This window comes from Nothobranchius furzeri, chromosome 2, assembly GCF_043380555.1.
Source record: "Nothobranchius furzeri strain GRZ-AD chromosome 2, NfurGRZ-RIMD1, whole genome shotgun sequence".
Lineage (NCBI taxonomy): Eukaryota > Metazoa > Chordata > Actinopteri > Cyprinodontiformes > Nothobranchiidae > Nothobranchius > Nothobranchius furzeri.
In genome coordinates, this window is record NC_091742.1 from 20,745,964 (window position 1) to 20,763,369 (window position 17,406).

Below are 17,406 nucleotides of genomic sequence, written 5' to 3' on the forward strand. Positions count from 1 at the left end.
TTTGTTGATAACCATTCAGTTGGGGTTACTTCACAACCTGTTCACCTACTGCAATTCTTAATTACATGTATCTGCAGCATTAGCCAAAAATCACACATGAAATCATTTTATATAATACAAATCTGTCCCATGATGTGCAGAGGCAGAGCTGGCCTAAATGGCGCCCTGTGCGAGATCCCCCTGTGACCCCCCCCCCCCCCCCCCCCACACACACACACACACACACACACACAAGAAAAAAATTACACCTACAACTTTGTTTCAAATTGCGTGGAGTGTATCATATATGACAACGTTTGCTAACCGAATACAACATCCAGCTCCTGGCCACCTTCTCACCACTTGTCAAAGTTCTACTGAAATAGTGATGATGACGACATCTTCCATCGCCTTCATTCCTGGGAAATACAAAAGTAGTTGGCACCTTAGTAGGTCCTCTTCGAACTAGCTCTGTGCGTATGCTGTCGGTAAATGGTGATGGCCACTTGGCTGGGTCTGAAGAAAGAGGCTCATCATCACCTTCAATGGGACTCATTGGTTGATCGGTTTCTCTATTGGCAGAAAACAGAAGCATAACTCAACACATTGCTATGTGGACCATTTCACATATTCTATTAAAATACAATATGTGACATTCAAATTTCTCTAATGTTTGCAGGACACACACACACACACACACACACACACACACACACGCATACATGTATATATATACTTCTGAGGACACTGACCCTACCTATCTTTGTGAGGACATCCACTTCCTGCATAGCTGTAGTGTTGGGCCATGAAAATCTGACACTAGATGTGAGTGAAGAGTCAGAATCTCACTTCAAATTGTTGAAAAATCAAAGTAAAAAAAATATTTATTTGGTGTACTTGTGAGGACCCACAACCGTTGCTAGGCAGATTAGATGATGTCCTCACAATTCTGTATTTCCTCCCTAACCAATTTTTGATTAAATTTCCACATGAAAAATTAAAAATTCTTAAACTTTCAAAGCAATTTTAACTAATCAAACTGTTTTTACAAATATGTAACACTTGTTTATTATCAAATTGGCAATAGCAAAGTAAAATTTTAACATCTTGAATCACAGAGAAGCTTTTAATGTTTGCCTATAAAATACTCTATCAGTTTAAAATTTTTGTTTAGTTTTTCTTAAGAAAAAATAAAATATATTAGCTTAATTATTTTCTTGTTTGAGTGTGTAAGTTGCTAGATTTTCTTTATACTTTCAAAATGTTTTGCTTCTAATCCAAAGAGCTTTGTAATATTAAAGTGGAATGAGTGGAGCATCAAGCCCAAGTATTGTAGTGTGATTTTGGAGCTTATCCCTCTCCTTATTCTGGTCAGAATTGACAAAGCTCCTCAAATAAGAAGTGAAACATATTCAAATAACCAAAACAACTCAGTTGCCTCAACCCAAATCTACAAGGAATAACACAAACTGCATTTCGGAGAACCTTCACCAGGATTTAGCTTAAATAATATTAGATAAGGATTTTTTCTGTAATTCCCTATTCCAAGTTGTGCGGTGAAGTCTGAGCAGGTAACAGTTCATCGAGGCACCACACAAATGCTGCAAACTAAAAGGACAGACAATCATCAACATTAGGGATGCACAATCTGCATCAATAAGTTATTTTTAACATATTGGTATTGGTCCGATAAATAAAACTTGGTCAATATTAACAACAAATATTTTTTTTCCATTTTGTTTCCATTTGTTTATCTGTTTCAGATGGTTAGGGGGGTGGTGTGTATTTGTTTAGCCATGTGACAGTTATTTTAATATTCTCATAAGCGTAAATGTGTGTGGTGTGTGTACATAACAACGTAAATTCAGCTTTAATAATTTTCAATCAGTACAAAATTTGCTTATTTTAGAAGCATGTCAGTATATCTGTATCAGCAAATATCAGCTATCGGCCATAACAGTGATATCATCCATCCATCCATCCATTGTCGTCCGCTTATCCGGGGTTGGGTCGTGGGGGCAGTAGCCTAAACAAGGGAGCCCAGACTTCCCTCTCCCCAGCCACTTGGGCCGGCTCCTCCGGGGGAATCCCAAAGCGTTCCCTGGCCAGCCATGAGACATAGTATCTCCAGCGTGTCCTGGGTCTTCCTTTAGGCCTTCTCCCGGTTGGACGTGCCCGGAAAACCTCACCAGGGAGGCGTCCAGGAAGCATCCTAACCAGAAGCCCTAGCCACCTCAACTGGCTCCACTCGATGTGGAGGAGCAGCGGGTCTCTAAGGGAGAGCCCAGCCACCCTGCGGAGAAAACTATTTTTGGCCATTTGTATCTGCAATCTTGTTCTTTCAGTCACTACCCTAAACTCATGACCATAGATGAGGGTAGGAACATAGATCGACCGGTAAATCGAGAGCTTTGCCTTCTGGCTCAGCTCTCTCTTCACCACGACAGATCGGTACAACGTCTGCAGTACTGCAGAAGCAGTGATATTAATATCAAATATTGGTATCGGCTCATCGACTAATAAACATAGAATGATTTTGGATGGTGAAAGGTATCAAATTATCCTGGAGGAACCCAGACATACATAGGAAAAATATGCAACCACCATAAAGACTAAGCTGGATTCAAACTGCATTCAGCCGTGCAGCTCCCTGTAAATCTTAGTTACAGAACATAAATAACAGGAAACATGACAGAAATTACTACAAAGTAGTTATTTTATTGAAGTAAAAAGGATTTCATTAAACTTTGCAATTGTGACTGCAACAGTTGAACTAAAATAAACTTTAGGCACCTTTAAACATTACATACATATATGAACTCAGCTCCTGTTTCTTTTAAAATTGAATATGTTTACTTTTTTCTTTTTTGAGCTAAAATGCAGTTATACATGCAGTTTTTAAAATCTTTCTAATTCATCTGCTGATAAAATATAAATTTTAGATACCAAATAAAGTAAACACGGTGCATAAAATTACATAAATGAACTCAGATCCTTCTGCTTTGAAAAAGAAAATTTTCAAATATTGTTTTTATTTTCTTTTTGAGCTGTGATGCTGCTCTACTAGTAGTTCTGACATATTTCTAACTTCTAATAAATTAATACAACTTTAGGTACCATTAAATGCTCTGCATTTAACATTGCATGCATTAACTCAGCTTCTGCTGCTTTTAAAATAAAACATATCAACTACAGTTTTTTTTTCTTTTTTGAGCTGTGATGTAGGCTTGCAGAGATTAACCAGTTTGACTATTAACCCCTGATAACCCCCCTTAAAGATGTCTACCACACCAACAATAAAAAAAGGACTATGGCGTGACCCTCATGGACAAAGACAAAAGTGAAACTGAACGTGCTCACGCAGCAGAAGCAGAACCAGTGACAACAACCTTCGGGACTCCTCCATTTCCACCTAAGAAGCGGTTGAAGTCTCCTGTGTGGGATGATATCTAATATATCTAAACTATTTCCACACAGGAGAATTCAACCTCTTCCGAGGTAGAAATGGAGGAGTCCCGATGGTTGTTTTCACTGATCATGCTTCTGCTGCGGGCGCGTGTTCAGTTTCAGTTTTGTTTTTGTACTTACGAGTTACGCTATTGTCTTTTAGTTTTAGTTTGATGGTGTTGAAGATCTATTTACTTGGGGTTAACCAGGGTTAATAGTCAAAACGATTAATCCCTGCAATGCTACTGTGATGCTGTTCTACTTATAGTTTTTAACATCTTTCCAACATGTAATAAAATTTAAATATCTTTAGGTACCATAAAATGCTCTGCTTGTAACATTTTTGATCTGCAATGCTGTTATAATTATAGTTTTTAACATATTTCCAATGTCTCATAAAATAAAAATAACTAGGTATCATTAAATGCTCTGCTTGTAACATTACATGCATTAACTCAGCTCCTGCTGCTTTTAACGCAAAAACTACAGCCTTTTTCTTTTTTGATCAGGGATGTGGTTATAGATGCAGTTTTTTACATCTTTCCAACTTCTGTTCTAAAGTGCTGTCTCTGTACTGAGTGCTTTCACACACAGCATTTTACCAGGAACTCTTTCAAGAGTGATGTACCGACCAAGCTGTTGCCAAACCGCTTCTTTCCCAGATTTGCTCCAAATCTTTCGGTTGAATTTCTTAGAGGTTAAATCCTGTTGATCCATGTCTGTAACAAAAAAAAAAAAAAAAGAAACATGCTTTTATTAGTTAAAGTCATGACATCATGTTTAGGTTGTGTTTTCAATTCTGACTGTTTGGATTAGGGATGAGCCGGATACTCGTTTCAGAAGAGTATCCGGTACGGATAAAGCATTTTTGACAAGTGAAACGAGTAAAAATCGTAAATATCTGTAATCGTGCTGAAGGAAAATCCTCATTGGGTAACTGACTGTCTTCACGCTCTGTGATTGGCCAGTCAAATAGAGCACCCGCCCCTCCCTACACACAAAACTCAGCAGCCGGGAGCTCACAGCTCAGTCCGTGTCCGGTCCATCCAGAAAACTCCAAATCTTGCAAAAATTCATCTTGCAGTGCAAGGTTACAGACTTGGATCAGTGGGAAAACCCCTTTTCTAACCAGCCCAGTCAATTTCCTAAGATGGCAATATTTGGTTAGCTTTAGCTAGCATTTCATATTAAAAGTGATGAAAAATACTCTGTAAGGATCCTATTTTTTGGTGACCTCAATAATCACAGCCTGCAAATGAAATAACAGGAAGGAATACAGGAGTTATTTTAGACCGGGGACTACATTACGACAACAAACTGCTGCATGGCGCTGCTGCAATGCACAAGAACATCACGCAGCAACCCCAAAAAGACACCTACATTTATAAACACAAATACATAGCTACTGGGCTTATATCTGGGCTTAGATTCCAGTTCCTGAAGGACCTTGGTTCAGCGTGGTTGGACCTACAGAAATATTTGAAATTAAATTACTTACTACAAGTTTTTCAAACGTCTGTAACCCCCAAATTCCACTACCTCCGCTCCGCTCCGCTGCGGTCCGCCCCTGCCTTCCGCAGCCGCTCGCTTCCGAACTCAATTTTTACCGGTATGCGCTCTACAACGGCTCCGCTCCGGTGCGGAGACCTGAGGTGGGCAAACAAGCATGCGCGGGATTTTCAAGATCTTGCGATACAGTCCGAGCAATAAACGCGGAAGTTAGATCCAAACACCCATTGTGTTGGAGAAGCATCGGCATGAACTGTTTAATCTGCCCATCATTTGTGTAGAGATCAGCAGTGTTTGGATCAACAAAGTGTGACTACTTTGATAGTGAAAACTGTATTTATGGCTAACTTTTGTGCATTTAAACTTCAGCCGCCACTGATAGTTGTTAAAAGTTGTTAAACCTGTGCATATGAAACAAAAAACGCCTTTTGTTTATCAATTTATTGTGAAAAACGGAAGTTGTGCTTGCTCCTTTTCCTGTTGGGCGATGGTGATTTCTGTCCATTGACTGCGGAGGTGCTCCGGCGTCCGGCGAAAATAGGATCGATTCTATTTTTGCCGGACGCCGGAACAGAGGACGGCGCACGGCGCCGCACTGCCGGAGCACAGCCGCAGTAGTGGAATTGCTCTGATTGACTACAACGGGACCGATTTTGCTCCGGCGTTCGTGTCGGAGCGGAGGTAGTGGAATTTGGGGGTTAGACAATGTTTCCCATCCCAAGCGTGAAGCTGACAACGGAGCTGGAGAGTTCCTTCAGTAGCAGACTTACGCATTCTAGGTGTATGAAGGCATTTTGTCATTAATCCTTCCTTTCTGCAGCTGTTAAACTTTATAACTACCAAGATCACCACAAACCAAGTAAACAGCTTTTTTATCCCTGCTGACTTTTGTTATTTGCACAGTTTCTGTGTTTATTATATAATATTAAATGCACTATCTTGGGCAGGATAACACAGAGCAGTGCTACGCCCTGTTGTCCTGGCTGGGAACTGCTTTACAACACTCCCCAGGAGACTGAGAAGTCGGAAAGCAAAACATCTCTGTCCGTGTGTGTGAATGTGGAAACCACGCACCTGTTTTGTCCTTTCCATTTGACTCCTTAGACCACTCAGCTCCTGAAGGTTCTTGGCTCATCATATCTGGATGATCTACAAAAACATTTTAGATTATATGGCTTAATACAAGTTTTTTTTAGACTCTGAACTGTAGCTAGGAAATGTATCAACAGATCTATAATTGTTGTTGATAAACAGAAAAAGTTTAGCATCTAACTGAAGGAAAACTGAAGTCAAGTATCTTTGTGCCTAAAATGTTAATATGGTAATGATTTGATGAACTTCCATCTTTCTATAAAGGTTTATGTGAACTCAAACATCCCAAATACATTTCTGTATTCATAATAAGGACAACAATGTGAAATTAATGGGAATAAATGGCCTGTATAGGTATAGCGCCTTCTAAGGCCCCCAAGGCGCTTCACAACACAATCTGCTGCTGTTGTTATTTCCTTGGGCAAGGCACTTAACTCGCTTTGCCTGCTGGTGGTGGTCAGAGGGACCGGTGGCGCCAGTGTTCAGCAGGCCACGACAGCAGCACTCTCTGGTTGGAGCTGGGATCAAACCCGCAACCTTCCGGTTTCTGGACAATCCTCTCTACCTCCTGAGCTACTGCTGCCCCTAAGTAGTTAAGTTGTTCATACTTGTTGTAAAATGTCAAACCTCAGTTTCTTTTTTTAAGGTAATCTCTTTCAGTCTTTTATGGGGAGAATGAATTGCATGTTAGCCATTTTCAGTTACTTAAATATTTGAAAATCTGAACCAAACCTTGAGTAAAACCATGGACAGTGAGCAGGGAAGGGGAATGGGTGGGTGTTCCTTTGTTGGTCTGCTTCTTCTTTGATTTCCCTGTAGGCCTTTGGGTGCACAAGGTGGGTTCATCTAGAGTGATATGAAATTTATGAAAAAAAAATCCACTTAAAGCATTATAAAAAGAAACGGAGGCACGCCAATCCAGTAAGCCATTGATCATTGACTGACCTTCAGAACTTTGGTCGAGCCCATTGCTTTTGTTTCTCAGCTTTTATCTTTTGAAAGATGCTGCAAAGAAAAGAAAAATAGATCTAATGTCAAGCTATAGACATAACAGTAATAATTTCCTTAAAGAGCAAGTCACCCCAGAGTATAACTTCACCCACACTTCCCATTTTAAAAATGCAACAAAAGGAGGAGTTGCCAGCTTCCCCATACTCTGATTTTTTCCATCATCTGTGTGTATTTTTAAATCCACTGAGTCATACTGTTTTCGCATTCTGATTCAGGTGTCTCAACCCACAATCATTACTAGGGGTGTAATGGTACGTTGAACTCGTATTCAGTTTAGTTCAATGTTTAATATTCCGTATATTATTATTATTATTATTATATTTATTTATTTAATATCTGAAGTGACTCGTTACAACCGAGGAATGCAGCAAAGCATTTGTGAAGCCACAACATGCACAACCTTGAGGTGGATGGGCTACAGCAGCAGAAGACCCCACGGGGCACCACTCATCTCTACTACAAATAGGAAAAAGAGGCTACAATTTGCACAAGATCACCAAAATATGATGGTTGAAGACTGGAAAAATGTTGCTGGTCTGATGAGTCTGGATTTCTGTTGAGACATTCAAATGGTAGTCAGAATTTGGTGTAAACAGAATGAGAACATGGATCCATCATGCCTTGTTACCACTGTGCAGGCTGGTGGTGGTGGTGTCATGGTGTGGGGGATGTTTTCTTGGTACACTTTAGGCCCCTTAGTGCCCATTGGGCATGGTTTAAATGCCACAGGCTACCTGAGCATTGTTTCTGACCATGTCCATACCTTCATGACCACCATGTACCCATCCTCTGATGGCTACTTCCAGCAGGATAATGCACCATGTCATAAAGCTCCAATCTTTTGAAATTGGTTTCTTGAACATGGCAATGAGTTCACTGTACTACAATGGCCCCCACAGTCAGCAGATCTAAACCCGATAGAGCATCTGTGGGATGTGGTGGAACGGGAGCTTCGTGCCCTGGATGTGCATCCCACACATCTCCATCAACTGCAAGATGCTATCCTATAAATATGAGCAAACATTTCTAAAGAATGCTTTCAGCAACTTGTTGACTCAGTAGCCATGTTTACATGCACCAAATTTCCTCAATCCAATTCAAATCTTGGTTGATCGGAATTTCTGAATCACTGTTCACATGGACACAAACTGAAATGATCTGATCATGCCGTGCTTATAAATGCATTAAGCATTCAATCCGATTAAATAGGTTGAGCATGCGCAGAAAGTTGCCTTTCCCGGAAGAAAAATTGTAAACAAACACCATGAAACGAAATGAAAAATGTAAAAACAGAAATAACAATTCTTCCTGCTTTCCCGATTCATTTATTCACTTCAATATTTTTATTTTGCTCATAGAAGTTACGTTTTCTTCAGTGAATAACTGCAGATCTATGCTTTGCTGCATTTTTATTGTTGATTAAAATAAGGGAGGGTTATGTTTCTACCTCTTGATCAGCTGGTCCGTGGGTCTGAAGTGACAGATATGCCGTTGCGCTGCACTGTGGCGCAGAGTGGGGATGGGGGCGTTTAGACTCATGTTTTATTACTGAGCTCTGTTGTGGCTTATTATTCTTAACATGTGACAATCAGCTGAAACTGTTGAGAAAAATCTGTTTAAAATAAAACAACAGAAGACGTTCAGAAAGTTTAGAAGCCTGTGTTCATCATTAACGAACCGCATCTCAGGTCATCTGCGTTAATGTGCTTTTAACACGGACTTTACTGTTGTCCAGAATATTTAACCGAGGATGTTTTCCTACCCAACATCAGCCTCCAATCAGGTCTGTAAAACTGATATTATCCTGTCTTCTTTACAAGCGTCTCTGGCGTCTCCATCACCTGCTGCAGAAGTTGCTGCGTTCAAAGCTGACAGAAACGGGGATCTGTGCGCTGCAACCTCCGCAATAAACTTGGGTATTTCCAGTACAGATTTGAAAATGTTTGTCGAGTGATTTGTGCAATAATCAGATTTTTATTTTACTTCTACAAAATGCAAGTTCTGAATTAAATATTACTGAAACGGGACGGCTTGTTATCAAATTTAAAAGCCTCTGCTCATTGATTACGCTGTCATTTTTGAAGTCAGGCAGTCCAAATGACAGCGGAGAGGCCCGCTCGCTGTTGCACACATGCGCAGTGGGCATTATTTTACCCCAACAATCCGAATAGCTGTGTACATGCACGTCAATCAGAATGATGATCGGACAAAACCACCTCCCTCAATCGAATTGAAATTTCAATCCGATCGGGCCAAATCGGATCAGAATATTTGATTGACATGTTTACATGCAGAATTTTTTATCTGATTGGGCGTTCAATCTGATGAAATATGCGCATGTAAATGTGGCTACTGCCACGTCGAATTAAGACGGTTCTGAAGGCAAAAGGGGGTCAAACACCGTATTAGTATGGTGTTCCTAATAATCCTTTAGGAAGAATAGAATAGAATACACTTTATTGATCCCACAGTGGGGAAATTCACTTGTTACAGCAGCACCAACACTTAAGGGGATAATCAGAAGAAAATTATGATATAGGTACATGTATATACACATAGGCAGTAATCTAGTAATGTAACCTTCGACCACTAAAAAAACACGAATAAAAATGAAAAAAACTTGGGTTCCAACACTATGCAGCATGCTGTGACAACCTGGGCCGCATTCCGCTTGGCCTGCCGGTACCCATCAGCTGCCTCTGGAGTCCCACAGGCCAAACAGACCCTATAGGACTCTTTATCTTCAGCTTGACGGCATCCCTAACCGTTGGTGTCCACCAGTGGGTTTGGGGGTTGCCACCACGACAGACACCAACAACCCTGCGGCCGTAGCTCCGGTCAGCCACCTCGACAATGAAAGCACGGAACATGGCTCACTCGGACTCCATGTCCCCCGCCTCCCCCAGAACATTTTGAAAGTTTTGTCCGAGGTGAGAATTTAAACTTCTTCTGACAGGAGACTCTGCCAGACGTTCCCAGAAGACCCTCACAATACCTTTGGGCCTGCCAGGTCTGACCGGCATCTTCCCCCACCATCAAAGCCAACTCACCACCAGGTAGTGGTCAGTTGACAGCTCCGCCTCTCTCTTTACCCGAGTGTCCAAGACATGCGGTTGCAGATTAGATGAAATGTCAACAAAGTCGATCATCGAGCTGCGGCCTAAGGTATCCTGGTGCCAAGAGCACATATGGACACCTTTATGTCTGAAAATTGTGTTAGTTATAGACAAGCCATGACGAGCACAGATATCCAACAACAAACACCACTCAAATTCAGATCAGGGGGGCCGTTCCTCCCCACCACACCTCTCCAGGTCTCACTGTCGTTGCCCACGTGAGCGTTAAAGTCCCCCAGCGGAATGAGGGAGTCACCAGAAGGAGTGCTTTCCAGCACCTCCTCCAAGGACTCCAAAAAGGGTGGGTAGTCTGAACTGTAGTTTGGTGCATAAGCACAGACAACAGTCAGAACCCGTCCCCCCACACGTAGGCAGAGGGAGGCTACCCTCTCGTCCACCAAGGTAAACCCCAATGTACAGACACCAAGATGGGGGGCAACTAGTATGCCCACCCCGCTCGGCGCCTCTCAGTGGGGGCAACTCCAGAGTGGTAGAGTGTCCAGCCCCTCTCAAGGAATCTGGTTCCAGAGCCAGACCCATGTATCGATGTGAGTCCGACTATATCTAGTCGAGGTGACATTCCACGTACCGAGAGCCAGCTTCTGTAGCCAAGGATCAGACCGCATCTGAGCCTTCGGCTTCCACCCATCACACATTGCACCTGACCCCTTTGGCTCTTCCCACAAGTGGTGAGCCCATTGGAAGGGGGACCCACCTTTTCTCTTTGGGCTGTGCCCGGCCGGGCTGGGTGAAAGCCCAGCCACCAGGCGCTCGCCGACGTGCCCCACCTCCAGACCTGGCTCCAGAGTGGGGCCCCGGTGACCCACATCCGGGTGAGTGAACACTGTGTCAATTTATATTATTCATCATAATGGGTCATTGGGCTGCTTTTGGTCTGATCCCTCACCTAGGACCTGTTTGCCATGAGTGACCCTACCAGAGGCATAAGCCTCAGACAATATAGCTCCTAGGATCATTGGGACACACAAACCCTCTCACCGCGGTAAGGTGGCAACCCAGGGAGGGGCGTCTGGCGCAATTACATGTGAAAACTCTCTCGAGATGTAATGGGCTGGAGACCAACAGCCAGTAACTCAATGTCATTTGTGCAGAGTTTATTTTTAATGGTCACATACGCTGGGTTGCACCATTTCTCATTATTAAACACAACCAGACCCCCACTCTTGCGCTTCACACTCCACGCTCCTGTCGGCCCACGTGAGTTTAAATTCTCCCAGTGAAACCTCAGTCAGCTATGAGCTCATCCGTCCACGTTTCCTTAAAAAATAACAGACTACACTGTCTGTAGTCTTGCTGCAACCTGGTCAGTGCTGTGAGCTTGTCCATCTTATTGAGAAGAGAACGGACATTTCCCATAATCACGGAGGGAAAGGGTGAGTGTAGGTTTCTGACAGAGAACCCAGCTTGCTGACTGGTGGACTGTCTTAGGCTGAATTTTTAAACTCTAAATAAGATGCACTAAAAAGCCATAATAATGACCACACATTTCTACAGCACTATTAGACACTCATTGATACAGTTTATCAGCAAAAAATAAGTTGATTTGGGGGTGACTTGCTCTTTAAGTGATGTCTGCCAATATAGTTAGTGGATAGACCAGGAGTCACAACAACTCATACAATCACGTGAATGTGGAAGTCACTCACCTGTTTTCTCTTTCTCATTGAAATCCTCTGGAATCCCAGCTCCTGAGGGGCATTGGCTCTGCATGTCTGGAAAGATGTCAGATTAGATGATTTAACACAAGTTTATCAATAATTTGAACTATGGCTATGACTATTTAGCAGAGTTATTAATAAAGTTAGCAAAGTTTGAAATATGAAGGGCAGTCTAAGGCACTCCTTTACATTATTCAAGCTGTCTAATCAGCCCCTTGATTTGCCACACCTTTGAGGTGGGATGGATTATCTTGGTAAAGAAAAAGTGCTCGAGAACACACATGTAGACAGATTTCAGAATAATATTTGAGGGTCATGGGTGTTTGGTGTATGTAGAAAAAGTTTCAACTGTTTGAGTTCAGCTCATGAAAAATGGGAGCAAAGACAAAAGTGTTGCGTTTATATTTTTGTTCAGTGTAGATAACCAATCTAGCAAAAAAGCCATGTTTGGTGTGTTACAGCTGGCCGTAAGAACTGGTTCTCTTAAAAGATCCAGGGTTCCCATCACTAGTTAAAAGCGTCCGGCATCCGGCCCAAAATGGGTCAATCCAATTGTGTGTCAGCACTTTGCTGTAGGGTGGGAGTTCGTTTTGACGATCGTATCAAGAGCCCTATCCTGGCAGCAGCCAGCTAGTGCCAGCCGGGCACTACCTTGCGCGTCCTTCAGTCAGTTCAAAATATTCTACCACACAGCCCTCCCTCTTTCAGCCGGTTTCTGCTGCAGAGAGTCCAGATCTAAATGTGTAGACTCTACACGAGGCTACACATAGAGATCTGGCTGCTGCTAGGTTAGGGTCTTACAGCTCGGCTCACTAAAATGAACCGGCTCTTTCGGCTCTTAAACAGCTCCTCATATTTTTCGTTTCCTAAATGAATTTATCACCAGAAATTATATAAAACTGTATGTAAACTGAATTACTAATCTACAATATACATTTTATCAAGTGTTTATTGTTTAAATAACTTATTTTATTCAACATGAAGCAGAGAGCTACATAAACACATTTTAAATGACAAAAACAAACTCTGCAAGTAAAATTTGTATTAGTTTTGAACTATTATAGCCTTTTGGATATATTTACCCTTTGCACAATCTACACTCTGTCTTTTAATTGTCACTGTAGTTAAAATTTGTCCAAACCTTGGTGCCTGTCCTGTTTTCACTCATGTCCTCACCTTTCTGAAGCTTTGTTTGATTTTCCTTTCTCCTCTTACAGATTTGTCCCCACCAATATTTACAGGTCTTATCAGTTAATGTAATTTGTCTCACAGGCATTTTGTGCATGCCACCCCTCTCCCTGCCTTCACAGCATCGGAGCTCAGTGAAGCTGATCTCCCCCACTTGAAAAGTAAAAGCAAATAGGTTTGTGCCACTGTCGCCCCAATTTTAACTGCACAAACGAAGAACTAAAATGTAGACTATTTTGGAATGTTTTGGAGCATCACACAACAATAAAACTTGTTATATCTCAGAAACCATAGCAACACAAATTATATTTCAACAGCACAAACCAGCACAAACATAGCACTAAAAAGTAGACTACTTTGAACTGTTTTGGTGCAGTCTGGGTTAGGGTTAAGAATAACCTATAAAATAAAGTGTAATATCTCAGAAACTAACCGCACAGCCTATTTGCTTTTACTGGAGGTCAGCTTCACTGAGGCCCGCTGCACATGTGCGCTCAAGTTTTGCTGTGTTCTAGTGGCTCCAGGGCCTGCGGGTACAGTCTATGTAACTCACTTTGACTTCTCCAAGAGGGAGCCAGTTCCTGCAGAAGGGACCTTTCTCCTAACAGTCACATAAACAAGTCGGCTCTGAGAGCCGTTTCGTTCGTGGCCAACACGTCACTAGTGGGTTTTTTTAAATGTCAAAAACTGATTATTGTATCCACATTGCCTATGAAAGATTAGATTTCCCAACAAAATAATATTTCTCTCTTTTTAGATTTCATTGTACACCTTCCATCACACTGAATCCTTTTTATAATGTTAATGAACCCTATCACAAAATAGAACAACACTGCTCTGGTTGAAATGTACAGCATTATTAATGTTACATAAGACAAAACCATGTCCCTGATACAAAATTACTGAAAACTACACTTTGAGTCCTCACAAATACAGCTCACTTCAGGCCCCGTAGCTTTACCATGCAGACAGCCACTTTGTTTTAATTTAAAAATAAGTTTTAAAAATGTAAGTAGGTAAAGCGTGTCTTTATTTCTTTAAACATACCTTAAAGTTGAAAGAAAACAATAGTCTCTGATAGAAAATTACCTAAAACTCACAAGCACAGCTCAATTCAGTTCAAATTGTTTTAGCATGATAAGAGCTGTAATTGTCTTATTAAAAAAAGTGTAAATGATTTCATGGAATATTTTAAATTATATGTTACCTTTTTGGGCTGTGGAGTTATTCCTCTTTTCCTCTGTAGAATTAGTCAAAGACTGACAAAGTTGGAGAGATCCAGGGCAGCTCCGGTACTTTCCATCTACAATGCACATGCTGCTTTCACGAACAATGAGACTGCAAACTTGATACATTAAAAATTTAGGGTTTTCCAGCTGATAATGTCTTAACAGACTTCAGGCATGAGCTAATTTCATGTGCAATATTTAAGCAATAATCATTTTACAGAAAACTCATAGCATTCACAAATAAACCTCTTTAGATGTTTTTATTTCAGTATAGTTGGACACACCAATTTTCCCTGAATGCATCATGAACTTTTGCTCCCCTGTCCAGTGCAGGTGCAGAGCCACTCCCCACCCCCACTCCCAAAAAGTCTGTTTCTGCTGAAAACTAAAATCACACTTGACCATGTGAGTCTCATATGTATATATTAGATATTTATTAATAAATATATGAGCATATATTTCAACAGCTTACACACACATACATACATACACACACATTATATATATAATATTTATCCTGTTCATTTAATTTATTTTTTATGTATTGGGGCTCAACCAATGAATCAACTGTGATGGTGCAGAGAACAAGAACGTTCATACCTACAAACTCTGAAGGGGTGAAAACTGTGACAAATAAAATCAACCCCTGTAAATGGTCCTTGCATGCTGCAGATGTGAATCAGTAAGTTTTATAGTGGCCTGGGGTGTCATTTATAAAGCTTGCTTACCCACAAAATGGGGTGCAAAACTGCAAAAGTAACTTGCCATTCAAACTTTGGGATTTATAAAGGAAAAAGTAGTGGGAAAATGTGGGCAACTTTGAGTTGACCTAAGGAGCTGGCTTACGCACATTTTGGACATGGAGAGTTTTTGGATTTTGGACAATGTTAAAAGTATAGGAGCTTTTTTGGGGACATTTGAGGGGGCTCTTTAGACTAAGAATGACATATCAGAATGCAGACACTACCGCCTTAAAGGGAGGGTTATGACGATGAAGTGACCTGATTTCTGACCATTTACATCACTCCTGTGACCCACACCGTGACCTCAAAATTAGTGGAAAAGGCCATGTTAAAGTATGGGATCTTTTTGAAGAACATTTGGGGGGGCTTTTTTGCGTATGAATGACATATCAGAATAAAGACATGACCGCCTCGAAGGGAGGGTTATGACGATGAAGTGACCTGATTTAAGACCCTTTACATCCCTCCTGTGACCCACACCTTGACCTCAAAATTAGTGGAAAAGGCAATGTTAAAGTATAGGAGCTTTTTGAAGTACGGGGGTGGGGGAATTTTTTGCGCATGAATGACATATCAGAATGTAGAAATGACCGCCTCAAAGGGAGGGTTATGATGATGAAGTCACCTGATTTAAGACCATTTACATCCCTCCTGTGACCCACACCGTGACCTCAAAATTAGTGGAAAAGGCAATGTTAAAGTATAGGAGCTTTTTGAAGTACGGGGGTGGGGGAATTTTTTGCGCATGAATGACGTATCAGAATGCAGACACTACTGCCTTAAAGGGAGGGTTATGACGATGAAGTGACCTGATTTCTGACCATTTACATCACTCCTGTGACTCACACACTGACCTCAAAATTAGTGGAAAAGGCAATGTTAAAGTATAGGATCTTTTTGAAGAACGTTTGGGGGGGCTTTTTTGCGTATGAATGACATATCAGAATAAAGACATGACCGCCTCGAAGGGAGGGTTATGATGATGAAGTGACTTGATTTAAGACCCTTTACATCATTCCTGTGACCCACGCCGTGACCTCAAAACTTGTGGAAAAGGCAATGTTAAAGTATAGGAGCTTTTTGAAGTATGGGGGTGGGGTCTTTTTTGCGCATGAATGACGTATCAGAATGCAGATATGACCGCCTCAAAGGGAGGGTTATGATGATGAAGTGACCTGATTTAAGACCCTTTACATTGCTCCTGTGACCCACACCGTGACCTCAAAATTAGTGGAAAAGGCAATGTTAAAGTATGGGATCTTTTTGATCTCATGACACATCTGCGTGACCATCACCCACAACTCTACAGTAAACGCAAGGCAAGTTAACGTTAGCGTTTTAACTAAAATGCGTGATCCGAGGATTTGGGTTGAGGGTGAATGCAACGAGTTGCTATATAAAGCAGCCGAAACACTGCAACCTGCATGTAAACCGTGTCGCAGACACCCCCATATTGAAATGACGCTATGCATTACGGGGCTCCCAGGGACAGTTAAGAGTTGGTCTCTCTCCGAGAATAATTATGAATTTAACAATGATTACTGCCTGATGACATTTTCCCAAATTTGCAAAGCTCACCGGAAGGACACAAACCGAGGACAATTTTTTCCTGATATTCAGGGTTTATGTAGTTGTCTGAAAATGTAACACGTTTAAAAAAATACCACGATAATACTGAAAACCGTGATAATTTTGGTCACAATAACCGTGAGGTTAAATTTTCACACCGTGACAATGCTAGACATGACCACCTCGAAGGGAGGGTTATGATGATGAAGTGACCTGAATTAAGACCCTTTACAACCCTCCTGTGACCCACACCGTGACCTCAAAATTAGTGGAAAAGGCAATGTTAAAGTATGGGATCTTTTTGAAGTACGGGGAAGGGGGAATTTTTTGCGCATGAATGACTATATAAAGCAGCTGCAGCACCGCTACCTGCATGTAAACCGTGTCGCGGACATCCCCATTTTGAAATGACGCTATGCATTACGGGGCTCCCAGGGACAGTTAAGAGTTGGTCTCTCTCCGAGAATAATTATGAATTTAACAATGATTACTGCCTGATGACATTTTCCCAAATTTGCAAAGCTCACCGGAAGGACACAAACCGAGGACAATTTTTTCCTGATATTCAGGGTTTATGTAGTTGTCTGAAAATGTAACACGTTTAAAAAAATACCACGATAATACCGAAAACCGTGATAATTTACGTCACAATAACCGTGAGGTTAAATTTTCACACCGTGACAATGCTAGACATGACCACCTCGAAGGGAGGGTTATGATGATGAAGTGACCTGATTTAAGACCCTTTACATCCCTCCTGTGACCCACACCGTGCCCTCAAAATTAGTGGAAAAGGCAATGTTAAAGTATGGGATCTTTTTGAAGTACGAGGAAGGGGGAATTT

General features: G+C 41.5%; 2 long non-coding RNA genes across 4 annotated transcripts in view; both read right to left on the reverse strand.

Moving 5' to 3' along the window:
• Positions 1 to 242: 242 nt before the first annotated feature.
• LOC129162055 (uncharacterized) overlaps positions 243 to 17,406 on the reverse strand; it is a 39,765-nt gene continuing 22,601 nt past the window's right edge. Inside the window, exon 4 of the long non-coding RNA XR_008562089.2 lies at positions 243 to 551. This is a non-coding gene — a long non-coding RNA (uncharacterized lncRNA). The remainder of the gene's footprint in view (positions 552 to 17,406) is intronic.
• On the reverse strand, positions 3,525 to 15,605 carry LOC139066356 (uncharacterized). Of its 3 annotated transcripts, XR_011519255.1 has the most exons (6): positions 14,229 to 15,588; positions 11,822 to 11,887; positions 6,973 to 7,032; positions 6,760 to 6,873; positions 6,010 to 6,084; positions 3,547 to 4,145 (listed from the first exon to the last, which is right to left on the reverse strand). It is a non-coding gene; the product is annotated as an uncharacterized lncRNA (long non-coding RNA). The 3 variants fall into 3 exon arrangements; XR_011519254.1 differs by having other exon boundaries at positions 3,525 to 4,145; positions 6,973 to 11,887; positions 14,229 to 15,605; XR_011519253.1 differs by having other exon boundaries at positions 3,549 to 4,145; positions 11,822 to 15,584.